Source organism: Anolis carolinensis, chromosome 2 (genome assembly GCF_035594765.1).
Source record: "Anolis carolinensis isolate JA03-04 chromosome 2, rAnoCar3.1.pri, whole genome shotgun sequence".
Taxonomy (NCBI): Eukaryota; Metazoa; Chordata; class Lepidosauria; order Squamata; family Dactyloidae; genus Anolis; species Anolis carolinensis.
Window position 1 is genome coordinate 150,311,897 of NC_085842.1, and position 27,331 is coordinate 150,339,227.

Genomic DNA, 27,331 nt, shown 5'->3' on the forward strand with positions numbered 1-27,331 from the left:
CTCCCAGACAGCATCAACGGGCCGCAGAATGGATGCAAAGGAGGGAAGATATCAAACTGGAATACGGAGGGGAATCATCTGAACTGAACTTTTTCCTCATTAGCATCAGAGGATATATGGAAGACAATGCACACACATTCCCCTCCGAAGCAAGCATGGTTCGGGCCATCGGCAACACACTAAAGAGAGGAGCGGCCAGCTGGTATGTGCAACTACATGCCAGACGCGACCCATGCCTGAGGTCAGTGCCCCGCTTCCTCGCCGCACTGGAAAACCGGTTCAGAGACCGGCTAGAGCAATTGAGGGCTCGAGACCAGCTTAAAGGAATAAAGCAGAGGGACAAAACGGTGCCCGAGTACGCAGAGGAATTCCTCCATCTCGCGGAAAGGGTACCAGAGTGGTCTGAAGTGACCAAAGTGGAGATATTTAAAGAGGGACTACGCCCCGAGGTTTTTAGTTGGGCAGTGCACAGAGACGACCCAGAAACACTCCAGGGCTGGATACAACTAGCGGGGCGCGTCGAATCCACCCTGGCCCAAGAAAAGCGTTTCAGGGGCGGCGGCGGCCAGCAAAGACCGGTGGCGAGAGGTCGAGGAGAAACGAGGAAGCAGGAAAGGCCCGGAGGGAGGCCGGGGATCCCCTTCAAAGGAGATGACAACAAACCCAAGCCGGGATGCTTTGTATGTGGGAAGACGGGCCATCGAGCAGCAGAATGTTGGGCCCGGAAGGGGGAGCCGCCAAAACCCTCAAAGCCCAAGCCAGCAACCGGGAGGCGAGCGGAGGAGGAGGTGCGAGCCCCAGAATCTCCGGAAAGGCTGGTGAGTCGAGACAAACGCATGCTAGTAGTGCCAATCTGCCTATCGGGGCTAGAGAATCGGGCCACCTGCAGGGCATTCGTGGATTGCGGTTGTTCTAGGAACATTATAACTCCGGAACTAGCAGGAGCGCTGAAATGCCAGCAGACGTTGCTTGACTCCCCAATTGCATTTTCGCAGCTAGATGGATCAGTTGCTGCTGGGGAAGTATCTACAAAGGAAATACGGGGGGTCCCATGTAAAATAGGCAAATGGGAAGGAAGAATATCCTTTGTGATAGCCCCTATTGCCACATACCACGTAATACTAGGGATCCCATGGCTCGAACAGGCAAATCCTGAAGTAGATTGGAGAGGAAAGAGCCTAGCATTTAAAGAACAACAGATGCAATGGGAGATAAGCAAAATAGCAGGAGAGGAGGACGAGGGAGATGAAGCAGGTGAAATAGACCCACAGCTATTGCCACCTGAATACAGAGACTTTGTGGATGTTTTCAATCAGAAAGAGGCAAGTAAATTACCTCCCAAGAGGAATATAGAAGTAGAAATTGAAATAACCCCAGGAGCAAACTTACCAAAACCGAAAGTGTATCCCATGTCTGTTCAGGAGAAGGAGGAATTGAGGAAATATATTGATAAGAACCTGGCGCGAGGCTTCATTAAGCCATCCAATTCTCCTCTCGGAGCCCCAGTGTTATTTAGGAGAAAGAAAGACAACTCCCTAAGATTGTGCATTGACTATCGAAATTTAAATGCAATTACTAAGGACAATAAATACCCTATGCCCTTAGTAAAGGATTTAATTACCGTATTGAAGAAAGGGAGCATATTTACTAAACTTGATTTAATTGAAGCATATCATAAATTAAGAATCAAACCTGAGGATACTTGGAAAACTGCATTTTCCTGCGCATTCGGCCATTTTGAATATAAAATTTTGCCATTTGGGTTAAAAAATGGCGGCAGTTGCTTTATGCAGCTTATAAATGAAATACTGCACCCATTGTTGTACCGAGGGGTATTCATATTCCTTGATGATATCTTGATCGTGAGCGAAGATAAAGAAAAGCATGTGGAATTGGTCCGGGAAGTTTTGCAGAGACTAAGGGAAGCAAAGCTGTATGCAAAACTGTCCAAATGTGAATTTAATAAAACTCAAATTGACTTTCTGGGGTATCGGATATCTCCAGAAGGGTTAGCTATGGACCCGTCTAAAGTATCAGACGTAAAAGAATGGGGAGTACCCCAAACAAGGAGGCAATTGCAATCATTTCTGGGGTTTGCAAATTTTTATAGATCGTTCATAAAAGGCTTTGCACAAATAACCGCACCCCTTACTGAACTTTTAAAAACAAAAGGGAAAGGGGAGACAGCAAAAGTGAAAGCTCCTGGCGCCAAACTGAGTTGGACGCCAGAATGCCAAAAGGCATTTGAAACCCTAAAAGGATGCTTCACAGAAGAACCCGTCCTAAAACACCCCGATATCCGGAGCCCTTTCATAATCCATTGCGATGCTTCAGACTGTGCATACGGAGCAGTACTATTGCAAAAGGATCAAAATGGGAACTTAAAACCTTGTGGATATTTGTCCCGGAAGTTCAGTGAAACTGAAAAATGTTGGCCCATATGGGAAAAAGAGGCATTAGCCATATTAAAAGCCTTAGAATGCTGGCGACACTTCCTCGAAGGGAGCGGAATCCCATTTGAAATTTGGTCTGACCATAAGAACCTCCAGTATTTAAAATCTCCTCGAAAATTGTCCCCCAAACAAATTAGATGGGCACAATACTTCAGCAGGTTCGATTTCCAATTAAAGTTTTTCCAAGGGAAACAGAATGTCTTGGCAGATGCTCTTTCACGCATGCCTCAACACGAAGGCATAACCACAGCAAAAGAGGGAACAATATTCTCTGATAAACAATGGGGCTTAGCTGTCAGGACAAGAGCGCAAACCCAAAGAGAGAACACTGCTATTATTGAATTCGACGGGGAAAATAGTTGGGGAAAAGAACTGAAACAGTCATACGAAGGAGATCAGTGGATCGCATCCAACGCAGAAAAGGGGGAGCAGAAGGGGGGATTTTGGTTTGTGAACAAGAAACTGTATATCCCAGCAATATTAAGGATTAAGATTTTGCATCGTTTTCACAATAACCAGAGCGCTGGTCATACAGGAATTACAAAAACAACAAAGGCAATAGCAAAACATTGTTGGTGGCCAGGAATGAGGAAGGACATAAAGAATCATGTTGTTCAATGTGATGATTGTGCCAGAAATAAATCGAGAGGAGGGAAGCCAATGGGATTATTACAAACAGTAGCGGAACCTACCAGGCCTTGGGAATGTGTAGCTATGGACTTTGTGGGGGAACTGCCGGTTAGCAAAGGACATCGTTATATTTGGACAGTATTAGACCTGTTTTCTAAACAGGCCCACTTTATAGCACTGACGAAATTACCATCGGCAGAGAAACTAGCTGAATTATACATAAACCATATTTACAAACTTCATGGATGTCCCAGTAGAGTGGTCAGTGACAGAGGGGTTCAATTCACAGCAAAATTTTGGGAAAAATTCTTGGAAATGCTAGGAGCAGAAAAGAGTCTAAGTTCTGCTTTTCACCCCATGACAAACGGGGCAGTAGAACGTACTCAACAGACACTTGGGCAGTTCCTTCGAATGTACTCTAACATGAGACAAAATGACTGGTCTAAGTGGCTGGCTTTCGCAGAACTAGCTTTTAATTCGACTATACATTCAGCAACAAATAAAACTCCCTTTGAAGTAGTTTACGGGTATGAAATACAGCCTCTGCCCCAGTTGCCAAAATGGACAGAGAATGAAGAAACAGGGGCAGGGAAATGGAAAACTCAAATGCTAGAATGCTGGAGTCAAGTGACTGCATCCTTAAAGGAAGCACACAAAAAGTATAAAACATTCGCAGACAGAAAAAGGGTGGAAGGCGATAAATTGGAGAAAGGAGATTTAGTGTGGTTAAGTACCCAAAACATCAAATTGGGGCTACCTTCGAGAAAATTGGGCCCCAAATATATTGGACCATTCAGAATACAGGGTGTTATCAACGAAGTGACTTTCCAGTTGGCATTGCCAAAAAGTTTAGGGAAAATACACCCAGTATTCCATCGCAGCTTACTGAAAAAGTATATGGGTACTTTGGACAAAATGGACACATAGAGTTATTGTTTGATTTATTTCAGGATTGTGATGAAAGAAGAAAGAAGATGAAAGAAGGAGGACGAAGAAAAAGAGGGCGCCATGTCATGGAACCAAGTCCCAGGGCTGAATTTCCAAGCCCTGGACTTGGAGTCATAACATAAATAATCCTGGAAGCACCTGGCAGAAGAAGATAGAATGAGCCTGGGAACTCGGGGTTGAAAGTATAAACAATTATAATTGGTATAGTGTGTGGGAATAGTAGAAATGTGATACAAGGGGTGGGGTTTGATGATGATATTTGCGTGTGGTGTTACGTGGCATCAGAGGTGATAAAAATGATTGTATGTAAACATTAGGTCATTCTCGACTTTTCCAAAGTCATGTATTCTTCAATAAAGATTGGATTTGAGAGCAGCTACCTTTGATCTGCGTTCAGACTGGTCCTTTGAAGTGAGCCTGACACAGTAGCCTCCCATTCCCCATCCTGATGCTTTACAGACAAGATGGTCTCCCATTACAGTTCAATCCACTTCTATGTGTGCATGCTGAAGCAAGTGAATGGCTCAAAAACAATAGTCATTGAATGGTAGATTTGAAAGCAACCTCAAGGGGCTGATGCTGAAGAGAAACATCAGGAGAGCCATCAAGAGGTAGACATCCAGCTCCTGCTTAAAAATCTCCAGTGCAGGTGAGTCTGAGGTAGGCTCTTCCACTGGTAAGCAGATCTTATTGTAAGGACATTATTTCCTTAATTAGAATTCACATTTTTTATCGTGACAGAAGTGACTTGAGAACATACTGCAAGTCGCTTCTGATGTGAGAGAATTGGCCGTCTACAGAGACGTTGCCCAGGGGACGTCCAGATGTGTTACCATCCTGCTGGGAGGTAATGTTCTCTCATGTCCCTGCCAGCTAAAGCTGACAGACAAGAGCTCACCCAGTCTCTCGGATTCAAACCAGCAACCTTCAGGTCAGCAACCCAAGCTCAGGTCAGCAGTTTAGCCAGCACAAGGTTTTACCCATTTCACCACCGCGGCTCCATATTTGAATCCACTGGTTCCAATCATCTGGGGCAGCTGAAAACAAGCTTGATCCATCTGCTTTGTGACAGCCCCTCAGGCCTTCATTCCATCTCCCAATTGTCTCTTCTCCAGTCTAAACATACCCAAATCCCACAGCTCTTCCTTATAGGACTTGGTCTGTAGTCTCTTTGCACTCTTTGCCATTCTCAAAGTTCCATCTTGTCAATATTTACCTTTACAGTGTAGTGCCCAGCAAGATTTAAACACCGCTATTCAGTTACATTTTCCATGGGCTTGTCCCAGCAAAAAAAAAAAGCATCTCTCAACTCACCTATCTCTGTTACATACTCAAGGGAGAGCAGACCTATTAGGCCTTTGAATTCCTCCAACCCACAGGCAGCAAAGAAGGCAGGATAATCACTGCCCTAGAGGTGACATTTTCCCTCTTTCCCCAGAGTTCCACTTGGTTTCTTTTAAAGGACTAATAACATATATTAACAATCAGCAAAGGCAGGACTTTAAGGCAGATTTTAAATTAACAGAAGATTAAAGCGGACTAATTACACTTCATATCTGTGCACTAAAGTAGCAATGGGGGCAGGCAGTCTGGGAAATGATGCAAGTATTACTATCCATGTACTCAGAACATCATGGAGGTTTTTCCATTGTTAAATTCTAGGGTAGAGGACAATAAAATGGACAGCATATGTTCCTCGACATCATTGGAACATACCTCATAGTACTCTTGCACACACACACACACCATGCCACAAAGCAATACAATTCCTTCCCTAGAATCCCTGCACAACTGTCAATTGATAATGAATTTGTGAGTCCCAAAATATCAGCTAGCATTACAATAGAAAAATACCTTATTAGCTATTCTATATCACTGAAATAAGTCACATTAAAAGCTAAAATGTTCTCTAGATATGAATGAAGGATATTCTCTCTATATATAAACACCTGCTTATTGTAATCTTAGGAGAAGAATGTGTCTGTATGTGCACAAATACAAATGAGCAAATGTAGCTGGGTTAAAATAAATCACAGTTTGGGAAAATGCAGTAACTTCTTCAGTATCAGCTGCAGGTATTACAGACCATAATACCTAGAAATTTATTATAATCCCAGTCCTCTTGCTTTAAAAGGAAGACGTTAAACAAAAGGCACATGGAAATACATCCTTGTGTACTTTCAAGTGATTTCAAAAATGACTTGAACGCAAACAACAAGGTCAACCTATCATGGCGTCTCCTTGACAGATTTCTTCAAGATTTCTTTGCCCTTGCTTTCCTCTAAGACTGAGAGAGTGTGTCTTCCTCAGTGTCATCATTTAGGTCTCCATGGCTGAGATGCAATTTGAAGCCCAAACTCTCAGTATCCTAATCCAATGTGCAAACAACGTCATAATACTAGTTCTCACATAGCACATGGTGGCAGATAAACAATGTACATTGAGGACACACATTGCTGTATGTTTTTTTTTTTGGATTTTTTTCCAGTTTTAGGAAAATATGTTTCTGAATGTGTATAACAATGTACATTGAGGACACACATTGCTGTATGTTTTTTTTGGAAATTTTTCCAGTTTTAGGAAAATATGTTTCTGAATGTGTATAACAACCGTGTCTTAAAACAGGGATTGGGACGGGGGAGGGGGAGAATCAACACAGAGAAAAATTACTCCTTTTACACAAGGTGAATTTCAAAACATTGTCTTTCCAAATGGGAAAAAATGTTCTTTTCTCCGTTCTTTGTAATTTGTTCTAAAAACAATCCTACATAGCTGCAAGTAACTCAAGGACCTATTTCCAATTACTATTTGGAATATTATAAAGTAAGGATGATACATTTTGGACATCTCCTTCCCCACATGTTTATGCTTTGAATTGTGTATTGGAAATAAAAGAACCAACTAGGCATATTATTTCTTTTGTGTCAGATGACTGTTGTGTTCTAAACACCTGTGTTTGCTCTTCGACTATTGTGAGGAGAACATTTAACCCATTTTCTCTCTTATACAACTCTCAGGATTCCATAGCATTGACTCAGGGCAGTTAAAGTGGTGTTAAACTGCATTAAATCTATAGTGCAGATATACCCTAGATCACCCTCAACCATGCCTCACTTGTCATGTTCAGCAGCAGATCTTTAGCAATAAAGCTAAACCTTTTTAATGTTAATAGAAGCATGGATGGCATTCAAAATATTTGTTAATTAATTTCCATTTGCATATGTTTACATTTATATTGGGGACATATCTTAAATTGAAATGTAATTCCCTTTAAGAGACATCAATCCTGCCTTCTTCTTTCTTTCTTCACATTTTAAAGCTATCCTATCCTGTCTTTTCTTATTAAAACAACCTGGTGTTTTTCACTTCTATTCATCAAACAGTCTCTGGAAAGTAGGTGAGATTTTGCCAAGCATCTGATACAATGAGGGGTGTTCCAGAGGTATGAATAGGAAATGCAGTTAAGTCAGCAGCAACTCAAAAGATGTTTCTTCCCCCAAAGCAGTTATTTAAATGTATAGCCTGTCAATTCAAAGTAGTTTACAGCATTTAAATAATCAAATAACAACCTGTGATAGCAAATGTAGCTAAAGGGTCATTCAACTAGTAGTTTTATGCATATTTTCCTGGGAGTAAAATTAAGCCTACTTCTGAGTAAATAGACTGTATTATTATGCATTGTCAATTTAGCTCTCCCATGAACAAGCATTATCACTTGAGTAAGATGGCATCGCCACAGTATTTTTCTCATCTTGATGTGGTTATAGGCCACAGTATGTGCTATAATCAGAAACAACTGCAGCCTGTCCACCTCTTAGCACTACAAAGCCTGTCCAAATGGCAAGATGCTATTTAGTTGCAACTGGGACTTTGCACAGCCGAGTTTACCACTTTGCATTCCCAAAACCTGTAGATGTTCTCCAGTGTCCCTTGAGCACTGACCTATTTTGCAAACCCTTGCTTGACCTTTGTCAGTCCTTCACTTTGATGCCATTGTCCATGAAGCAGTAGAAAAGAACAGGATTTGTGTATGTGTGTGTGGGGGATTTATATGGAAACTTTCCTTGGGAGACAAGGTGTTAAAAGTACTGTAGTTTTCATTCCAGGTGCTGTTGTTTTTGGTTTCCCACTTGGTGCAATGGGGGTAGACTCCTGACACCTAGCTGTATTAGTCTGGAATATCAGTATATAAAAGAACTTGAAGTACCTTGGAAACCAAGAGAATGGAGTTAGTAGCATAAACTTCCATCAACTGTCTGAAGTTATAATGTAAAATTAATGCAGTTTGACACCATTTTAACTGTCATGGCTGAATACTATAGGATCCAGGGGTTTGTGTTTTGGTGGGGCACCAGCACTCTTTAGCACAAAAAGCTAAAGACCTTGTAAAGTTACAATTCCCATAATTTCATCGCATTGAGAAATATGAGTTAAAGTGTTGTCAAACCGCATTAATTATATAATGTAGATGCTCCCTTAGTCGACGAAAGGCTATGCTGCCAACTTTATTTTCTCACTCTCTACAGTGCTACAAGATCCCCTAGCATGTTATATAAAATGGTTGGCTAGACTGGGATGGCCTTGAAAATGTTGTCAGACTGCGACTTTCATCAGCATGGTCAATAGTAAGAAAGCTGCCATTTTAGCTTGGTTTTGGAATGGAAATTGCCTGAGGCTACAGCCCTGAATACATTTACCAGGCAGTTGTTTGTTGAGATTTGCCATCAAACTGACATCAGCTTATGAGGAACCTATGGACAGAAGACCCTATGTAAGCTTTGAGCTGCAATCATCAATAGTTGTTGTGTACCTTCAAGTCATTTCCAACTTATGGTGACACGCAAGTAAACCTATTATGAAGGTTTCTTGACAAGACTTGTTCAGAGGACTTTGCGTTTTCCCTCCTCTGAGGTTGAGAGAGTGACATCAGGTGGATTTTCATAGCCATAAAGGGATACACCCCCTGGTCTCCAGAATTCAGCACTCAAATTCCTACATTAGGCTGAGTTTCTCCCGCTCAGTAAGTCCTGTCAGATGCAATGAGACTTCTCAGTAACCACAGAATAATGTCTTGAATGTCCTGGCTTCCATGGGGACATAATGTGCTCTCCTTCTGACTAGATTTGGGTTGGGGGACACTTTGTTTTCATTGCTTTACTTCTTGTTTGGTCAATTTCAGAAGCTGATGCTGGACTACTGCTGTTCTATCCTTCCCATGTGAACGGTACAATGCCCCATTTGTATGGTAGCTTCAGTTGCACAGACGAACCCCAGTGGTGCAGTGGGTTAAACCCATGTGCTGGCAGGACTGATGACTTGAAGATTGGGTTGCTGACCTGAAGGTTGCCAGTTTTAATCCATGCAGGGACATGAGAGAAGGATGGTAAAAACATCAAAACATCAGTGCAACTCCTGGGCAAAGTCCTTTCAGATGGCCAATTCTCTCACACCAGAAGCGACTTGCAGTTTCTCAAGTCGCTCCTGACATTTAAAAAAGTTGCACAAACTTTACGTATTTGTTGCACAAACTTTACATGAACAGAGAAATCTCAGCCTTATTTTATCTTTGAGATCCATCCTACAAGTTAGCCTTATTGCCTAATTAAAGTGTGCGTATTGAGAATGGCTGTCATTTCGGAGTCTTTGTAAAAGTGGATGGCTTTCCACAACAACAATCTGAAAGCAGAGTGGTGAGGTTGTTTTATTAGTTGAATAGTAATGACTGAAAAATAATTAATTTTTATTGTTTGTTTTCTAATGCATTCAGAGGTGCTGGTTGTAACCTTGAATGCCCTCACACAGCCATAGCCTGATTTTCCTTCAAAGGATATCTTGCTCAGTTTCCCAGAAGGAATTAGGTTAGTAAAAAAGTTGAGGACTCAGGCCTGTTCTGAAGTTGTGCCTTTGGATTTTCCTCCCTAGAGAACTCTGCCAAGAAAGCTTTGTCCTCATCTGATTCCACAAGTCAATTCTTTGAGTTTCACCAGTCACTCAGAGAATCAGGGGGATTCTTCTGTTCTGTAGTATTTTATAATATTGTTGTATCGTATCCCTAGATAGAGTTGGGGGGGGGGGGGCGGTCTGAATCCTTCACAACCATGAAGTCATGTCCTGCATGAAGAAATAATGACTGTTCAATTAGTTTAATGCTTCAGCTGTATGCACTTACCTGCACTATCACTGTATACACCATACAGGCACACAAAATCTCTTCCCTGCTTCCTCTTGCAATCTGTTGTCCAACCTTTAATTTAGGGGCTTGTAAATCAAATGCTCCTTTCATGTGGGTGATATGGCAACAGACAGATATGAATGCACACACGCACATACACAGACACATTTCTGCATTATCAGAGAAATCTGGGTGCCTCCACAGGTAGGAGATTTGACAAGATGAGGCACGTAGGAGTGAAGGTCTGGCTGCTAATAAGGATGGCCAGGGATGCAGCCTCCCCCCTTCCTCTTTTTTTAGTGTCTGTGTCAAATGGAGAACAGGTTATCTCTTGCTCAGGTCTTCAAGCAAACTCTAATGTGGAAAGAGGAGGGGGGAGAGTGAAGTTGTGAAAGGAGAAAATCAGGCATGCACCCCCTATCCAACAAACGCACACACATTTCATAAAATGCCCGTACCCCATGATATATAGCAAGCGCCTTTCATCTGAGAAGTTGAAAGAACAATTGAATGAAGTCTGTTCTTTTAGTCGGGTATAACCAATATAGAATAGGAAACCTGCTTCAACAGAATAGAGGATTATTCCTGATCAGCACACAGAGATCTAACAATGGCAGGAAATAGGATCTCTGAGGTCAAATGTTTCCTGTTGGAAGTCAATGGCCATTAAAAAAAACAATACCATACTGGACAAAGAACAACTACTGATAGGTCAAATTGCCTTCTTGTCTCTGAGTTGGTATGCACATTTCTTTATCTATACCTGTCTGATCCATCTCTAACTAGATAAATAAGATGGTTATATGCAAAGGCATCATTTCAGTTGAAAGAGTGGATGGACAATGCATGGTAAAATTCAAAGGTATTCAGTGACAGCACAAGAAGCCTATTTCAAGGACAATTGTTGCGGATACTTTTGACAACTAATAATAACTGTGGCAAGGTCACCCCTAGGATTTTATGTGTGTGCTTGTTTATAAAAGTATTCTCCAACTCAGTTGCTCTGTTGATATCTTCTCCATCATCCACCAGATAGCATGGTTGATGCTGGCCAGGCCAGGGATAATGGTTACTGTAATCTAACATGTTTACAAGGTGCCTGTTGTGTTGTGGAAACCTTGTTTATTACTAGAGTCAGTCAGTGTGCTAGCTATACAGCCACAGATTTAGTGCTTCTGATGAAAAATAACCAGGAATATTGTAACACCTTAAGCAAGTTTATTATGGCATAAACCTTCTGATGAAGTGGACTCCAGTTCATGAATGATTATGCCATAATATACTTGTAAGTGTTTAAAATACTTCAAGGTTATTTGGTGAGTTTTTCCCACAGTGTACATCTTATTGAGCTCAGTGAGATTTACACGTAAATGTGCATGAGATTAAATTGTAAGAACACCAAAGCAGCAATGCTAAGATGGCTTTCTTGTGTGTAAAATAGAATACATGCTATGGAGTTTCTTCTTCCTGCAATTATGGTATCAGATTGCAAGCCAAGCTCAATAAGAAAGACAGGAGTGAAGGATGGTGGAAGGAAGAGTCATCCTGCAGTTAATGGGGTTGTGTGGACATATAACAACAAAGTTCTGCAACTGTTGATCTTGTGGTGTGCCTACCAGATATCACTTTGCTTTAAGAAAAGATTACAACTAGTGCATGAGTTGGTTTACGATAACATCTAAGGATTTTCTTTATTTTTCTTATTTAAGATGCCTACCTGGCATTTGCATGCTATTCATAAGTTCAGCTCTAAAGCAGGAAAGGGAGTAGAGTTAGCTTCATAAATGAAAGGCCATACCTTTGCTGGGTGAGAATATGATTTAGCCAGAGCAAGGAATGTACCACTGCAGAGACCAGGCATGGTGTCATGCTTAGTTTTGTTCACAAGAAGTCCAGGGAAAATACAGAGAATGTGAAAGAGGTAACACAGCTACATGTAACTGAGGCAAGTGTCAACCAACATGTAACTACAGCTGTAAGGCAAATATCTGTAGTTCTTTAGAGACAAGTAACCTGAGGAAAACCCATCTGGTGGCACCTTGGGGGAATAAGCCAGTATTCTTAAGGCAGGGATTCCAATGGATTCATTGATCTCCAAGCTGATATCTCAGGTTGTCTGCAGACTCAGAAAAACACCAGACTTCCCCTAGAATTTTCTGTGCCTCTGGCAACAAGATAAAGACATGTAGAGCACCCAGCATGTTTGATGCAATCAGATTATGTGACTGACACATTCCTAGAGCAGGGGATGACCTAGCACTACCCCCTCCCAGTTACTAGAAGCTGCTGAAACTGTTTGTTCCAGTAGCATATTGGAAATTGGGGCTTGGGGTGGGCGAGGTCACTCTTATGGAAGGCCTTGGATTGCTCAAGCAGAAAGGAATGCCTTTTCCCAATATTGTGCCTGGTTTGCCTGATAGCACCTCTTGGATAACAGAACATCAGGGAGAAATACTAGGGCTGCAACATTTGAGGAAGAGAATCAAAAGAAAGAAAGGAGTGACCTTCCTTTCTGTTGGGTGTTTGATTGATTCCTGCATAGCAGTGAGTTGATCTGGATGGTCCTTCTTCTCTCATCCAAATCTGTAATTCTATGATTCTATGTAATGGTCATATGAATCTGTAGAGCATATGAAATATAAATGTTACATGGTCCTAGCATTCTGTTGAACATACTATAAAGGACTTAGAAGTAATATTCAAATGTAAAGATATATTTATGATTAAATACCTGCATCAGAGTAGCCATGCCATCATATTTCCAGTAGGGTTGTTGATAACTAGGCAACTGGAGAAGAGTGCTATTGATACTAAGAACGAGAGCAGTGGTTCTCAACCTGTGGGTCCCCAGATGTTTTGGCCTTCAACTCTCAGAAATCCTAACAGCTGGTAAACTGGCTGGGATTTCTGGGAGTTGTAGGTTAAAACACTTGGGGACCCACAGGTTGAGAACCACTGCTATAGATGGATTGATTCAATCCACAGCCCTGAGTTTGTAAGACCAAAAAAGAGCAGTTAATATCAGCCATCTCTTGGAGGTCTCTAAGGTCTCCATAAGTTGTAGCTGACTTAAAAATGAACAACAAGCCATTAAAAAGAGGAAGGTGGCTTTCTCAGAAGGCAGATGGTAGGAAATAGAAGTAAAAGAGCTATGACCTTAGAACAGGCATGGACAAATTTGGCCCTCCAGGTGTTTGAACTTCAACTCCAGTTATTTCTAGCAGCCGATAGGCTGTTAGGAATTGTGGGAGTTGAAGTCCAAAACACCTGGAGGGCCAAAGTTTGTCCATGCCTGCCCTAGAATGCAGTATATACATCAAAGTAAAATATTTCTTCCCAATAGTAAACTGGCACATTAGCCAGCAGGCATAGTAACTTGAATTAGCCATAATCAGGAATTGTCAACCCATTTCCCAAACAACTACTGTATAATGGCCAGCACTACTTCTTGAGTGGATACCTCCCAACTGTCTTGTAATCTACCACCTTGCAAATCTTTGTATTAGCTTAATTTAAATTGTTACAAAGTGTATTTATTCACAGAAATTCTCTAAATAGTATCATTGGCAATTGGGTTAAGCAAAGCTAAGCAAAATAAAGGTTGCAAGAACTCAATGGTTAAACTAAAGGATACCTCTTCACAAGAGCTTGGCTTCTCTGTGGGTGAACTAACAGAATATATTTAATGTAACCAGGAAAAGCTTTACAATTTAGTTTGGACTTAAAATACATTTCTTTTCTTTTAGCGTTCCAAGAAAAAAATGTTACAAGACGCTTCTAATGTTACTTAGCACACTGAACTCAAATAACAAAAATTCTGAGTGAGTTTCACTTTTCTCAAAAGTCAAGCGATAGGGTTATTTTGGGCACAGAAAACTACACAATTTACTTTGTTTTGCACTTTCAAATGTTAGCAAGTATTTTAGCATGAGATTTTAAAAGAAATATATGCATTTACTTTGTGGGCTGCCTCTGCAGTTATACGAACTTCTAGAAGTCTCTTTTACTGGGGTTCAGTAATGCTTAAACTGAAAGCAAACGATGTATTTTTTAAAATGGATTAAGTATTAATGGTTATTAAGCACATAGAATCATAGAATAGTAGAGTTGGAAGAGACCACATGGGCCATCTAGTCCAACCCCCTGCTAAGAAGCAGGAAATCGCATTCAAAGCACCCCCGACAGATGGCCATCCAGCCTCTGCTTAAAAGCCTCCAAGGAAGGAGCCTCCACCACGGCCCCGGGGAGAGAGTTCCACTGTCGAACAGCTCTCACAGTGAGGAAGTTCTTCCTGATGTTCAGGTGGAATCTCCTTTCCTGTAGTTTGTTTTTTTTTTTTTTAAATATTTTATTTATGAATTAGACATGTACACCAGATTATGAGAACAAATAATTACAGAAGTAGAAGAAACAAAAACAGAAAGAAAAAAAAGTAGTTTGAAGCCATTGTTCCGTGTCCTAGTCTGCAGGGCAGCAGAAAACAAGCTTGCTCCCTCCTCCCTATGACTTCCCTTCACGTATTTGTACATGGCTATCATGTCTCCTCTCAGCCTTCTCTTCTGCAGGCTAAACATGCCCAGCTCTTTAAGCCGCTCCTCATAGGGCTTGTTCTCCAGACCCTTAATCATTTTAGTCGCCCTCCTCTGGACGCTTTCCAGCTTGTCAACATCTCCCTTCAACTGTGGTGCCCAAAACTGGACACAGTATTCCAGGTGTGGTCTGACCAGGGCAGAATAGAGGGGGAGCATAACTTCCCTGGATCTAGACGCTATTCCCCTATTGATGCAGGCCAGAATCCCATTGGCTTTTTTAGCAGCCGCATCACATTGTAGGCTCACGTTTAACTTGTTGTCCACGAGGACTCCAAGGTCTTTTTCGCACACACTGCTGTCAAGCCAGGCGTCCCCCATTCTGTATCTTTGATTTCCATTTTTTCTGCCGAAGTGAAGTATCTTGCATTTGTCCCTGTTGAACTTCATTTTGTTAGTTTTGGCCCATCTCTCTAGTCTGTCAAGATCGTTTTGAATTCTGCTCCTGTCTTCTGGAGTGTTAGCTATCCCTCCCAGTTTTGTGTCGTCTGCAAACTTGATGATCGTGCCTTCTAACCCTTTATCTAAGTCGTTAATAAAGATGTTGAACAGAACCGGGCCCAGGACGGAGCCCTGCGGCACTCCACTTGTCACTTCTTTCCATGATGAAGACGACGCATTGGTGAGCACCCTTTGGGTTCGTTCGCTTAGCCAATTACAGATCCACCTAACCGTAGTTTTGTCTAGCCCACATTTTACTAGTTTGTTTGCCAGAAGGTCGTGGGGGACTTTGTCGAAGGCCTTACTGAAATCCAGGTACGCTACATCCACAGCATTCCCTGTATCGACATCATGTCTTGCAGACCCAGGCTTTGTATAGCTAACCTTCATATATACAATAGACTTTGCCTTCTTTCTACTTTCAGAGATGGTTCACATTCCATTTTTTCATGCAATGCTGAAACCTTGTAGTTGTCACAGCAGCAGGTTCCAGATGTATGAACATATGACCAAAGAGATATCTGAACAAGACTCATACATTACTCTCTGCACCTATGTAGAACAATGTTTGGGAGACAGTTCTGAGTGCAATTCAAGTAACAACAACAAAACTGGGGAACAATTACACAAGTTACAAAGAGCACAAAGAAGGAAGCAATGGATGTGCACCAGCAGTGTAGTGAGATCTTACTTGTTAATGTATTAATTTGTTAGGATAGTCATATCTGACCTTATAACTTGAGAACTTAGGGTGGCATACACAAATAATTTAAAACAGATGTTGGCAAGTTAAAAGCAGTTTAAAAGAGTTTAAAGCCAAAATGCACAAGACAACATAGTACCTATGTTCACAGGACTATCTGTAGTTTCATTCATCCACATCCTGCAAAATGTATACTTTCCAGGCATTTTATAGGTTCTTCAGCTTCACTTTATGCTATTCTTGGGCCAAAAATCTTTCATTTCAATAGGGCTGTCTATTATTCATGATTTCAGATATCCAGACAAAGTCTGGGAAAGTATCCTACACAAGAACAGAACTGTACACATGTTTTTAATAATGACACGAAGGCAGTTAAATCTGGCAGAGGTTCCAGCATGGTATAATGTTTGAGTTTGGATTTGGACTCTGAAAGATCAGGGTGACCTTGGGCAAAGCACACTCTCAGCCTCAGAGGAAGGCAATGGCAAAAGTCCTCTAAACAAACAGCTACAGCTCAGTTTCCAAACATTTCTTCTTGATGACACAGCTTTTTTTGACATGGATCATTTTTTGACACAGTAATTCAGGATATGCTAGCAAACTAGAGGATAAACCAATCCGCCATGTAAGATACACACACACACACACACACATGTATGGGAAGACAATATATTTTATGAAAGCCTCTCATTTATATTTTTAATTTAATGTATTATTTTATTTAACACAGACTCAGAGTTCTCTCATTAGGTTCATGCAACATACCTGCACACTGCAGCCAACAGGCTAACGGGTCACAACACAGTTTGGAAGTGCTGATCTTCAAGAAGGAGCTATTAGAGGCTGTGTTGTCAAAGTCTTTCATGGCTGGAATCACTGGGTTGCTGTGAGTTTTCTGGGCTGTATGGCCATGCTCCAGAAACATTCTCTCCTGATGTTTCACCCACATCTATGGCAGGCATCCTCAGAGGTTGTGAGGTCTGTTGGAAACTAGTCGAGTGGGGTTTATATATCTGTGGAATGTCTAGGGTGGGAGAAAGAACTCTTGTTCTGTTGGCGGCAAATGTGAATGTTGCAACTGGCCACCTTGATTAGCATCGAATGGCCTTGTAGCTTCAAAGCATGGCTACTTCCTGCCCGGTGGAATCCTATTAGAGGACTGTAGCACAGTTGTGATGGACTGCATTGTATGCCTGCCATATATCAGGCTTGCTTTAGGCATCAACAAAGCCATTTTTTCTTTCAAGTGAAGTTGCGTAAAACACAACTCTGGGGTCTGTTGGAAACTAGGAAAGTGAGTTTTATATATCTGTAGCAGGGGTCCTCAAACTTTTAAAGCAGAGGGCTGGTCCGCAATCCTTCAGACTGTTGAGGGGCCGAATTATCATTTGGGGGGGGGGAATGAACAAATTCCTATGCACACTGCACATATCTTATTTGTAGTGCAAAACAACAATAACAATGAAAGAACAATACAATATTTAAAAATGAAAATAATTTTAACATAAACCTATCAGGATTTCAATAGGAAGTGTGGGCCTGCTTCTGGCCAATGAGATAGTCAGGTTAATTAGGATTGTTGTTGTTGTGAGTCTTCAAGTCATTTCAGACTTTGGGCGAGCTTAAGTCCAAAATTATTTATGTATTCATTTACTATATTTATTTACTACATTTATATCCCACCCTTCTCACCCTGAAGGGAACTCAGAGCAGCTGTATGGACATACAGTATATTATATTATTAGCATAGCACAATATTAGCATTATATATTACTATATTGAACTATACCACTATACTGTAATATTATATGTAATATATAACATATAATTAATATATGGTATTATTATTAGTAGTATTATATTGTATAAAATGATAATATTATTATCAATATCATATGTATATACAATATATTATATTATTAGAACGGATATAAAAATATTATATTATAAATGAGGGCGGGGGCCAGGTAAATGACCTTGTAAATGAAACTAGGGAAGTGAGTTTTATATATCTGTGGGATAATATTGAGGGTGGGAGAAAGAACTCTTGAGTCAAGTGTGAATGTTGCAATTGGCCACCTTGATTCGCCTTGAATGGCCTTGCAGCTTCAAAGCCTGGCTGCTTCCTGCCTGGGTGAATGCTTGTCTTTCTGCTTTTTTTCAATTTGTATTTAAGAGTAGTTGGATGAGGGCTTTCCTTCCCACTGTCACTTGTGTCTAATGACATTGACTGTGTTCACAAAAGCTCTCACCATAATAACACAGGTTAGCCTTTAGGGTGCCCCCCCCAAAAAAAAAGACTCCTGGCTGATTTTCCTGTCACCTTAGTCTCCCACTGGCAGTGGGTGGAAACACAGAAGTATTGGAGGCATGCTACTATGAAAATGTACCAGGAAACAAACAAAAAAAAGTAGACAGAAATAAGGGCAATCCATAAAGCAGAAAGACAAGCATTCACCCAGGCAGGAAGCAGCCAGGCTTTGAAGCTGCAAGGCCATTCAAGGCGAATCAAGGTGGCCAATTGCAACATTCACACTTGACTCAAGAGTTCTTTCTCCCACCCTCAATATTATCCCACAGATATATAAAACTCACTTCCCTAGTTTCCAACAGACCCCACAACCTCTGAGGATGCCTGCAATAGATGTGGCCGAAATATCAGGAGAGAATGCTTCTGGAACATGGCCATGCAGCCTGCAAAACTCACAGCAATCCAAAGACAGGGTTATATTGCAATCCAGACCAAGTCCTTTGGATTGTTGTTGGCCAACACAAGATCTAAAGGAACTCTTTCACAGAGACTTGGACTAAGATATATTGGGCAAGTTGACACCACCAAGTTTTGTCTTGTATGTTGGCTGTATGTTTTCCACCAGGGCCTTTCAAATGATCTCCCTGCATCTGAGTGGGGAAGGGAAGGCTTGCTTAAGGAAGAGGGGGTCCTTCACCCCATATTTGGCTCTTCCGGTCCTTCAAGGGTCTCAGCACGCCCTCTAGTGGATTTTCAACACACTTGCCCGGAATGGGATCTAGAGCTGTGCTTCTTTGCTATCTGATATGGGTTACTGGGAATGTTTTTTTCTTTGAGTATGCCAAGGACTGATACTGTATTTGTGCCCATTGGCTACAATGGTTTCATTCTTTTCTGGAAATGCTAAAGGGACCACCAGCAACCTGGGCCACCATATTAAGCAGCACTAGTCAAATGGAGAAATTTTAGGTATCTCATGGGCTACAAATGCATACAAAACACTATGCAAATTAAATTCTGCCACCATCATGTACAACTCAAAAGGCTTTCGCTCCACTTCTCACCATGCCACACTCCTTCCATTTCACCGGCTGTAAAAAGAAAGCAAAAATGATGCCAACTCAGGCCTAATCTACACTGACCATTTAATGCAGTTTGAAGCTTGCTTCAAATTGGAGCGACCAAACAATTTTTAAAAAGCCTTTAATCTGCATCAGTGCTCTCTGGTTTGTGTCATCACCACCAGACCTCAAACTGGCTCCAAGGTTTCCTGTACAATCATCTGCACAGCGAAACCGTTTTCTTCAATACTAGTTTCAAACTGCATTAAATAGTCAGTATATCTGGAGTCTCAGGCATGGACTTCTGAGCTTAAAAGATGAAGCTGGTTTCTGAAATTCATCCTTTTGGGGACCTTGAGTTTTAGAGGTTCCCACAAAGAGGAGAAAAATGTGTTGTCAAAGGCTTTTATGGCTGGAATCACTGGGTTGCTGTGAGTTTTCCAGGCTGTATGGCCATGCTCCAGAAGCATTCTCTCCTGATGTTTCACCCACATCTATAGCAGGCATCCTCAGAGGTTGTGAGGTGAGGAGGAAAATGACTGTGCATACAGCGCATTTCTGGAGTTCTCCAGAGCACTCAAGATAGTCAGGAAAGAGCCTGCAGTCCTTGTATTGTGCCACTCGCATTTAGACCTATTTTAAACTACTGAATTGATACCAATATTTTTAGGTGTTATTTTCTTTTCAGAGAATGAACATGAGATTATTTAAGGGAGCTTTACAAACTGTGAAAGATGGAAGAGCCTACGTTAGAATGGCTTGTTTACATTCAGAATAAATAGGCTTTATGGATCACTGGCCACTGAGTTGTGATTAGATAAGTCAGGATTAACAACAATTGTTCGGAGGCATGATTTTAAATATTCATCATCCCTCATTCTAGGGATGGGCAATATCCATATTCTAATCGTGGATCAGAGGCTTGAAGCCACCTACTCCATTATAGATCCAGAGTGGCCAGACTGCACCAGAAAGGTACTACTGAAGTTTGGAATACATGCCATACATCTTTTAATTTTCTTTTCATTGTGAGTGAAACTGGAATTATTTCTAAAGTTTTGTCTATTCTGTATAATGACATATGAGACCTAAGGCTCTGCAAAATTTAATTACTAAAATGTATATTACATAACATTTAGTAAAAGGGGTGGAGGGCTGGACTTAGAGGTCTTTCATAAGCTGAGGCCCTAAACTGTTGTATCCTTTGTATGTTAATCATGCCCTGGTTTTTTAAACAAAAACACATTTCAAGATTCTGAAAAATATCTAGGAACTGATAATGTAATATGCAATCGAAAAGAACAAAGATCGGAAGCAAACCCCCCCCCCCCCTCCCTAAGGTGTTTTTCCCTTTCACTTCCCTTAGCCGCCACACACCCTGTTCCCTACTCCCCAATCTACCTGTGTATCATATCCCACTCCCCTTTAATCCCAAGTTGTCTGTGTTTTGTGTTGATATTGTGTGTGTGTGTGTGTATATATATATATATATATATATATATATATATATATTCTTCAATAAAAATATTTTTTTAAAAGATTCTGAAAAATATCATATTTACATTCCAAATAAAGCCAATTTAATTCCCTAGCATTTCTTAAATTTCTTAAAATGTTTTATTACAAAAAAAAATCCCCAACAAATCAATACAGCCAGAAAAGCAAAGCAAAATATAGCAAAATACAAAAACAAAGTAGAATGATATAGTCAACCAAGTATCACAAACATTAATTTTAAATTAGCTCGGCCCCCAAATTGTTACAGGATATCTCTCTAAGAGCATAATGAGAGCCAAAATGTTGGCTATGTGAGGGTGGGCCACACAACAATTCTTGCTAAGCCATTGGTGAAATAAAAGGTGACAAATAGTTACTCTTATCTTGACTGAAATGTCTGAGGGATAACGGGTAAGAGTATTAGGGCCCTTCCACACAGCCATACAACCCAGAACATCAAGGCAGAAAATCCCACAATATCTGCTTTGAGCTGGGCTATCTGAGGTTACACTGCCATATATTCCAGTTCAAATCAGAAAATGTGGGATTTTTTTCAGCTGTGTGGAAGGGCCTTAGCCAGTCAAGTTATTATTTAAATCAGAGCTTTCCAAAAATTTTGTGTTGGTGACACACCTTTTTAGACATGCATGATTTTGTGACACAGTAATTCAGTTTTACTAGCAAGCCAGAGGTTAAATCAACCCCCTTTAAGAGATACAGAAATGTACATAAATTTTAATAACAAAATGTATAGGGACGCAACATATCTCATGAGAACCTTTCATTGATATTTTTAAAAATATACGATTTATTGGTTATTTCACATAGACTCAGAGGTATCTCGTAAGATTCGCATGACACATCTACACACTGCAGCTGAAATACTAATGCGTAACGACACACAGTTTCAAAAGCTGTGGTATAAATGCTCTGTGTGTATGTGTCCACCTGGCTGGGACAACAATCAGAATTTCAGACAAAAGAACTAAGGACTTCATCAGATTACACTGGGAAGTGCTCAGAAGGGTTCAGAAGAAGCAAGTTCAGTCTAACTCCATTCCGTAATAAAAAGGAGTTTTTTCCTACTTTGAGATCACACTGTTCAGTGCACTCAGTTGTCTTGCCTATTTTTCAATAAAGAGGTTTCCACACTGCAGACATTTGTCTCCGCCACCATCCCTCTCTATGCTTTTTGGTACTTCAACTCCCACAATTCCCAAAAGCAGAGAGGGAGAAAAAGGGTGGGAGGGAGGGAATCCCATTTGGAACGGCAACAGCACTAGCCCTCCCAACACAGGACACAGACAAATTATGGAAGGAACGAAAAAGATATCCTAAAAGACTTCTTCTTTTTTTTTCTTTGCAAAGTAGAAGCATTATGGGGTAGCTTACAACCAAACCTTCCTGCTTGGGGAACAAAAGGAAATGCCGGAAATTGTCCCAAAAAGTTTATTTTGACTCCTCCCCCAATTTATCCTCCCACAAATTGGGTGATGCTAACCTGAGAGCAACGAGGGCTACTTCATTCGAAATTTGGCAAAACATCCGGAGTTTTGAGAAAAATCCATTTCCTTACCTCCTCCTGATACGTTGGAGAAAAAAAATGCTGCCCTCCACGTTTAAAAGACTCAAAAGCTGCACTTTAACCAAAACAAATGTAGTGGACCCACAGAACACCAGATTTTAAGTGTAGAACTCAGTGGAATTGAAGTTATATGATGAAGTGGTAAGGTGGCAAGTTTACCTTGGCAGGAAAGTTAGTGTTTTGTTTAAAAAGGATCATTTTCAATTGGTACAGATGCAGGATGGGGACTAAAGACTTGTCTATGTCCTGTGTTCTGTTTTTCCCATAGTGGTGGAACCAAAACCTATGAGAAGCTCACTGGCAGGATGTGAGTGCAACCGTGTGTGTGTGTGTGTGTGTGTGTGTGTTCATGCATGGAGGGATCTTTTCAACCTTGCTTTCCTGCATGGCTCCACTCTCTATCCTGTAGCACTCCCCATGCAAAACAGGACAATAAATTGCCAGATGTTTGAAATCAGCACTTGGCAACCTTATTCATAAAGGCCCAGGTGAAATTACATTATTGTGGGCTGCCAGCTGGACATATTTGTGTTATACAATGTGAAGAGTCAATAGAGGCAGGGATTCTTCCTCAGTAGTGAGGCACAGTTAGGTAGCAAAGCCACATAGAAATGTTGCCCCTATTGCCTCTCTTTGCTGATGGCAGGTTTTATTATTCGTGGCCCCCCTCTAGTGGGGGTTGGAAGCCAAAAACATTGCTCCTGAACTATCACCTTTCCTGGGTTTAAGCATGGCTAACCCATAACATGCACCAGCCAAGATAATATGATCAAAAGGCAGTGAGTTTAACTATTAGTGAGATCACAAGTTACTTAAAGGCACACTCCCTAAATCCCAGTATATCAAACTGTTTTTGTTGTGTGTCTTGAAGTGAGGTTTCTTGGGGCAACCCTATCACAGGGTTTTCTTGGCAAGATTTGTTCATAGAGGGTTCACAGTTTCCTTCCTCTGAGGCTAGGGTGCAACTACACTGTAGAATTAGTGCAGTTTGAAACTACTTTAACTGCCATGCCTCAGTACTATGGAATCCTGTGATTTACAGTTTGATAAGGTGCCAGTAGTCTTTGGCAGATAAGGTTGCAGACCTTGTAAAATTACACCTCTCTTGATTCCAGAGCATTGAGCCATGGCTGTTCAAGTGGGATCAAACTGCATTAATTCTACAGTATAGATGCATCTAAGAATGTGTGACTTTATCAAGATCATCCAGTAGGTTTTTATGGCCAAGCAAGGATTCAAATTCTGGTCTCCAGAGTCGTAGTTCAGCCAGCACTCATACCACTTCTGCAACATGACCATACAGCCTAGAAAACTCACAGCAATCTAGTGATTCTGGACAAGAAAGCCTTTGACAACACCCTCATACCACTATCACCACACTCGCTCTCAAGGCTTTTCCATCTTGGGTATATTTAAATTTTCAGTTCAATGTTTATGTGGATTTCAGACACTAAGGCCCCTTCTACACTGCCATATAATCCAGATTATCAAAGCAGATAATTCAATTATTTGCTTTGAACTGGATTATATGAGTCTACATTGCCATGCAATCCAGTTCAAAGCAGATAATGTGGATTTTACATGGCAGTGTACAAAGGGCCCGAGACAGCATTTTTTAGTCCAAATACATGCAACTGAAAGCCATTTGCTGCTATAGAGTGTGCATGAAAAATGATATATCTGGTCTGGATGGTCCTATTAGTAATTTATTTCTTCTGTTTTTAGGTGTTACGGCTGTGAATATACCCTTGAAACATTGAGCCAGATTTATTTATTGAATTTATATCCCACTTTCTTCTAGAATAAGATTCATGGTGGATTGCGATAATTTAAAGGATGTAGCTAAAACACTGACAAATGTTAAGACAGAATTAAATATCCCTTTTATTAAAAACATGCTTAAAGACCATTAAAAAGGGCTTAACACGTATTTAAAGCAGTTTCAATAAAAGACTAAAAAAAACAGCACACCACTTACGCACACACTACAGCTCCATAATTAAAATTCAAAATTCAGAAGCGTAGCTAAATAAAAACAGATGGACATACCAGTCTGAACCTGCCTGCAGCCAGAAATGTTGGTCTGCTAATGAAATTGTGAAACAAAAATGGGGGTCCCTTTTTCTGTTTGGGCCTCTGATTTTTATGATTTTGGAAAGTGCTGCTTTGCTTCTCACAAATGGGCTTGGGAGAAATGTGGTTTAGGCCAGGGAAGGGATGGGTGGAGAGGCACAACCTTGAGCCTTGTGAAATATGTGCTGGGGAGATTATATGGGGAAAGTGTATGGAAGAGTTGAAGAGCCCTTTGTCTAGGAGACAGATTGACCTTTCTCTTCAGCTGTGTATAACAAAAAGGACCCCTCCCCTCCCCAGGGGCCCTTGAATCATCCTTTCTCATAGCTTGGGCCTGAGATGAAAGGCATTTGCATGGAAACACAAAAGCATCCAGTCAATTGCTTTTATTTCACCTACAGGGCAAGAATCAATAGCGATGGACTTCCCTTAGTCAGGTAATGAATGCCTCCACCCCTTCTTGCCCAAGCAAAAGGGCGTTCCTTCCAAACAAGAAAAGAATGGGAGAGAAAACCAATCAGAGGTGAGGGGAGATTCGGAGAGCAAGACCTCTCTTTCAGCTCGAATCAGGGCAGCGCCGCTCAAGCAAGCAACCTGGAACGCCAGCTTTTGCCAAACCAACTAAAATTAATCCTTCCCTATTGAGCCACACTAAAATGAACTTTGCTGCAGCCAAATGATTTCAAAGCGCTCCCACCACATTTATCCTGCCCTCTCACAACCTTCACCAAACTGAGTCACTTTAGCTACCTGGAAACTAAATGTATTTTAGGTATCTTGGGCCAAATTGTTGTTGGAACTCAAGAACAAAAGGCCTATTCACACTTAACAACAATAGCCATACGACTGCGTTTTCACTGTCACGGTTCCATTTTATGGAATCCTGGGATTTACCATTTGGAAAGGGGATAATGTGGGCCCACTATAAGGTAAAGGTAAAGCAATGGTATTCCCCGTAGTCACCTATGGATGCGAGAGCTGGACCATAAGGAAGGCTGTGCAAAGGAAGATAGACGCTTTTGAACTGTGGTGCTCAAGGAAAATCCTGAGAGTGCCTTGGACCGCAAGAAGATCCAACCAGTCCATCCTCCAGGAAATAATGCCCAACCGCTCACTGGAGGGAAGGATACTAGAGGCAAAGATAAAGTACTTTGGTCACATAATGAGAAGACAGGAAAGCTTGGAAAAGATCATGATGCTGGGGAAAATTGAAGGAAAAAGGAAGAGAGGCCGACTAAGGGCAAGATGGATGGATGGTATCCTTGAAGTGACTGGCTTGACCTTGAAGGAGCTGTGGGCGGCAACAGCCGACAGGAAGTTCTGGTTTGGGCTGGTCCATGAAGTCACGAAGAGTTGGAAGCGACTGAACGAATAAACAACAACAAAGGTTCCCCCCTGACATTTAGTTTACCTTCACGCCAGAGCGGTACCTATTGATCTACTCATATTTGCATGTTTTCAAACTACTAGGTTGGCAGAAGCTGAGGCTAACAGTGAGTGCTCATTTCGCTCCCTGGATTTGAACCGCTGACCTTTTGGTCAGCAAGTTAAGCAGCTCAGCGGTTTAACCCGCTGCGCCACCGGGGGGGCGGGCTGGGCCCACTATATTCACAGGAATTCAGTTCAATGTCCAGTGAGGAGTGGCTCATAGAGTTGGTCATGTTCAGCCTAAAGAGAGAGGGCTAAAAGGGGACATGACAGCTACATGAAAGAACATCATGTTAAAGATGGAGCAAGCTTGTTTTCTGCTGTTCCAGGGATTAGGACACAATGGATTCAAACTACATAAAAAAGTGATTTCACAAACATTAGGAGGAATCTCCTGACAATAAGAGATGTCTGACCATGAAATATCCTGCCTCAAAGTGTGGCTGAGTCTCCTTCTATGGATTTTAAACAGAGACTGGATGGCCATCTGTCAGAAGTGTTTTGATTATGTATTTCTGTATGCCAGAAGTGGGTTGGTTTGGATGGTCTTGTGGTCTCTTCCAAATTTATGATTCTGTGAACCTTGACAGATATGAAAGAAAGTGGATGCTCACATGGTCCCAGTTTTATCTGTGAAAAGTTGGAGAATATGCAGGTGCTCTTCAAGCAGTCCATTGCAGCCAACATGGAAGTAAATAATTGTCAGAACCCTGGCAGCAGAGCACCAATAACCTTACACAGAGGCCAGTCTCTATCTAATATCTTTATTAAAGAAATATATAAAATCAATAAAAACAAGTGAAGAATATAGTTCAGAAGCAGACCTTTCAAATGAGGTCAAATATAGTCCAAAAATGTATTGTCCAATAAATGATATTAGAGTTCAAAGTTTTAATCCACTTGACCGAAACACACACTTTGCCAAGCAATAGTGTGGGGAAATAACAGAGTCCTAGAGTCCAATGAAGCTTGACAACAAGGCTGGAAATAAACTTGATTCTTGACTAGATCCGTGACTGGAGACAAGGCAAAACATGAAGCATGAAGCAGGGTTCGTGGTAAAACCGCGAGGCAGGGCAAGGCTTGAAGCTTGATCCGGGAAGCAAGGAACTGGGATTACGAAGTCCACACACGATCTCTCTCCTGAAGCTGATCAATTGACTCCGCAAATAATCCCTCGCGCCAAACACCTATATTGGGTCTCGTTTTCCCGCCAACAGAACTCTTTCCCTAGAGAACGAGAAGCGAAACCCAACTCTGTCCAGATGTGTGACTCCTTAGAATTTCCCAAGGGAAGCAGGCCTAATCAGCCATTTGTTTGGCAGCGATGCGTAAACTCCTCCGTTGAGCTTCTCTGACTCCCCTTTCTCTGGAATAAGATTCTTTTCTGGGAAACGGAGGGGAGTTCTGCCCAAGGCCTGTTTGGCTGAATTCTTGAGGGCAAACATCAACATCCTGCAGGTGAAGGGACTCCGGCTCTTGCTGAACTGGCGAAAACCC